This window comes from Salvelinus fontinalis, chromosome 42, assembly GCF_029448725.1.
Source record: "Salvelinus fontinalis isolate EN_2023a chromosome 42, ASM2944872v1, whole genome shotgun sequence".
NCBI classification, from domain to species: Eukaryota; Metazoa; Chordata; class Actinopteri; order Salmoniformes; family Salmonidae; genus Salvelinus; species Salvelinus fontinalis.
In genome coordinates, this window is record NC_074706.1 from 25920042 (window position 1) to 25924288 (window position 4247).

Sequence of the window (4247 nt, forward strand, 5' to 3'; positions counted from 1 at the left end):
TTCCACACATTTCTTGTTAACAAACTATAGTTTTGGCAAGTCGGTTAGGACATCTACTTTGTGCATGACACAAGTAATTTTTCCAAAATTTGTTTACAGACAGATTATTTCACTTATAATTCAGTGTATCACAAATCCAGTGGGTCAGAAGTTTACAAACACTAGGTTGGCTGTGCCTTTAAACAACTTGGACAATGACCAAAAATGATGTCCTGGCTTTAGAATCTTCTGATAGGCTAATTGACATAATTTGAGTCAATTGGAGGTGTACCTGTAGATGTATTTCATGGCCTGCCTTCAAACTCAGTGCCTCTTTGCTTGAGATCATGGGATTTTCAAAAGAAATCAGCCAAGACCTCAGAAATAAATTGTAGACCTCAGAAGGACACTGCAGGGCAAATAATTTTGTAATTTGAAGTGGTACTGATATTCCCTGACCGGGAATCGAACCCGGGCCGCGGCGGTGAGAGCGCCGAATCCTAACCACTAGACAACCAGGGAAGGATACTGCAATTCAAATTGTTTCATAATTTGAAATGGTACATACAGTGCGTCAGAAGTTTACAAACACTAGTTTGGCTGTGCCTTTAAACAACTTGGACAATGACCAAAAATGATGTCCTGGCTTTAGAATCTTCTGATAGGCTAATTGACATAATTTGAGTCAATTGGAGGTGTACCTGTAGATGTATTTCATGGCCTGCCTTCAAACTCAGTGCCTCTTTGCTTGAGATCATGGGATTTTCAAAAGAAATCAGCCAAGACCTCAGAAATAAAATGTAGACCTCAGAAAGACACTGCAGGGCAAATCGTTTTGTAACTTGAAGTGGTACTGATATTCCCTGACCGGGAATCAAACCCGGGCCGCGGCGGTGAGAGCGCCGAATCCTAACCACTAGACAACCAGGGAAGGATACTGCAATTCAAATTGTTTCATAATTTGAAATGGTACATACAGTTGAAGTCTGAAGTTTACATACACTTAGGTTGGAGTCATTAAAACTCGTTTGTCAACCATTCCACACATTTCTTGTTAACAAACTATAGTTTTGGCAAGTCGGTTAGGACATCTACTTTGTGCATGACACAAGTAATTTTTACAAAATTTGTTTACAGACAGATTATTTCACTTATAATTCAGTGTATCACAAATCCAGTGGGTCAGAAGTTTACAAACACTAGGTTGGCTGTGCCTTTAAACAACTTGGATAATGACCAAAAATGATGTCCTGGCTTTAGAATCTTCTGATAGGCTAATTGACATAATTTGAGTCAATTGGAGGTGTACCTGTAGATGTTTTTCATGGCCTGCCTTCAAACTCAGTGCCTCTTTGCTTGAGATCATGGGATTTTCAAAAGAAATCAGCCAAGACCTCAGAAATAAAATGTAGACGTCCACAAGTCTGGTTCATCCTTGGGAGCAATTTCCAAACGCCTGAAGGTACCACGTTCCTCTGTACAAGCAATAGTATGCAAAACAACAGCAAAGGACCTTGTGAAGATGCTGGAGGAAACAGATACAGAAGTATCTACAGTGAAACGAGTCCTATATCGACATAACCTGAAAATGCCAGACTACAGTTTGGGGACAAAGATCCTACTTTTTGGAGAAATGTCCTCTGGTCTGATGAAACAAAAATAGAAGTGTTTGGCCATATTGACCATTGTTGTGTTTGGAGGAGAAAGGGGGTGTCTTACAAGCCGAAGAACACCATCCCAACCGTGAAGCACAGGGGTGGCAGCATCATGTTGTGGGGGTGCTTTGCTGCAGGAGAGACTGGTGCACAACTAGAACAAGAGGGAAGGACACTGCAGGGCAAATGGTTTTGTAATTTGAAGTGGTACATATGTGCAATAACCTACTAAATTCATTGTGACAGGTTGCACAAGTAAACAAGTCGCAAAAGAGACGTTCCCTGACCGGGAATCGAACCCGGGCCGCGGCGGTGAGAGCGCCGAATCCTAACCACTAGACCACCAGGGAAGGATACTGCAGTGCAAATTGGTCCACAATTTGAAATGGTACATACAGTGGGTCAGAAGTTTACAAACACTAGGTTGGCTGTGCCTTTAAACAACTTGGACAATGACCAAAAATGATGTCCTGGCTTTAGAATCTTCTGATAGGCTAATTGACATAATTTGAGTCAATTGGAGGTGTACCTGTAGATGTATTTCATGGCCTGCCTTCAAACTCAGTGCCTCTTTGCTTGAGATCATGGGATTTTCAAAAGAAATCAGCCAAGACCTCAGAAATAAAATGTAGACCTCAGAAAGACACTGCAGGGCAAATCGTTTTGTAACTTGAAGTGGTACTGATATTCCCTGACCGGGAATCAAACCCGGGCCGCAGCGGTGAGAGCGCCGAATCCTAACCACTAGACAACCAGGGAAGGATACTGCAATTCAAATTGTTTCATAATTTGAAATGGTACATACAGTTGAAGTCTGAAGTTTACATACACTTAGGTTGGAGTCATTTAAACTCGTTTGTCAACCATTCCACACATTTCTTGTTAACAAACTATAGTTTTGGCAAGTCGGTTAGGACATCTACTTTGTGCATGACACAAGTAATTTTTCCAAAATTTGTTTACAGACAGATTATTTCACTTATAATTCAGTGTATCACAAATCCAGTGGGTCAGAAGTTTACAAACACTAGGTTGGCTGTGCCTTTAAACAACTTGGACAATGACCAAAAATGATGTCCTGGCTTTAGAATCTTCTGATAGGCTAATTGACATAATTTGAGTCAATTGGAGGTGTACCTGTAGATGTTTTTCATGGCCTGCCTTCAAACTCAGTGCCTCTTTGCTTGAGATCATGGGATTTTCAAAAGAAATCAGCCAAGACCTCAGAAATAAAATGTAGACGTCCACAAGTCTGGTTCATCCTTGGGAGCAATTTCCAAACGCCTGAAGGTACCACGTTCCTCTGTACAAGCAATAGTATGCAAAACAACAGCAAAGGACCTTGTGAAGATGCTGGAGGAAACAGATACAGAAGTATCTACAGTGAAACGAGTCCTATATCGACATAACCTGAAAATGCCAGACTACAGTTTGGGGACAAAGATCCTACTTTTTGGAGAAATGTCCTCTGGTCTGATGAAACAAAAATAGAAGTGTTTGGCCATATTGACCATTGTTGTGTTTGGAGGAGAAAGGGGGTGTCTTACAAGCCGAAGAACACCATCCCAACCGTGAAGCACAGGGGTGGCAGCATCATGTTGTGGGGGTGCTTTGCTGCAGGAGAGACTGGTGCACAACTAGAACAAGAGGGAAGGACACTGCAGGGCAAAATGGTTTTGTAATTTGAAGTGGTACATATGTGCAATAACCTACTAAATTCATTGTGACAGGTTGCACAAGTAAACAAGTCGCAAAAGAGAAGTTCCCTGACCGGGAATCGAACCCGGGCCGCGGCGGTGAGAGCGCCGAATCCTAACCACTAGACCACCAGGGAAGGATACTGCAGTGCAAATTGGTCCACAATTTGAAATGGTACATACAGTGGGTCAGAAGTTTACAAACACTAGGTTGGCTGTGCCTTTAAACAACTTGGACAATGACCAAAAATGATGTCCTGGCTTTAGAATCTTCTGATAGGCTAATTGACATAATTTGAGTCAATTGGAGGTGTACCTGTAGATGTATTTCATGGCCTGCCTTCAAACTCAGTGCCTCTTTGCTTGAGATCATGGGATTTTCAAAAGAAATCAGCCAAGACCTCAGATATAAAATGTAGACCTCAGAAGGACACTGCACGGCAAATAATTTTGTAATTTGAAGTGGTACTGATATTCCCTGACCGGGAATCGAACCCGGGCCGCGGCGGTGAGAGCACCGAATCCTAACCACTAGACAACCAGGGAAGGATACTGCAATTCAAATTGTTTCATAATTTGAAATGGTACATACAGTTGAAGTCTGAAGTTTACATACACTTAGGTTGGAGTCATTAAAACTCGTTTGTCAACCATTCCACACATTTCTTGTTAACAAACTATAGTTTTGGCAAGTCGGTTAGGACATCTACTTTGTGCATGACACAAGTAATTTTTCCAAAATTTGTTAACAGACAGATTATTTCACTTATAATTCAGTGTATCACAAATCCAGTGGGTCAGAAGTTTACAAACACTAGGTTGGCTGTGCCTTTAAACAACTTGGACAATGACCAAAAATGATGTCCTGGCTTTAGAATCTTCTGATAGGCTAATTGACATAATTTGAGTCAATTGG

At 41.4% G+C, this 4247-nt stretch overlaps 2 non-coding genes across 2 annotated transcripts; both read right to left on the reverse strand.

Moving 5' to 3' along the window:
* Positions 1-1912: 1912 nt before the first annotated feature.
* Positions 1913-1984, reverse strand: trnae-cuc (transfer RNA glutamic acid (anticodon CUC)). Its single transcript has one exon. It is a non-coding gene; the product is annotated as a tRNA-Glu (tRNA).
* A 1412-nt stretch (positions 1985-3396) lies between these two features.
* Positions 3397-3468, reverse strand: trnae-cuc (transfer RNA glutamic acid (anticodon CUC)). The gene has a single exon. It is a non-coding gene; the product is annotated as a tRNA-Glu (tRNA).
* Between the last annotated feature and the right edge of the window lie 779 nt (positions 3469-4247).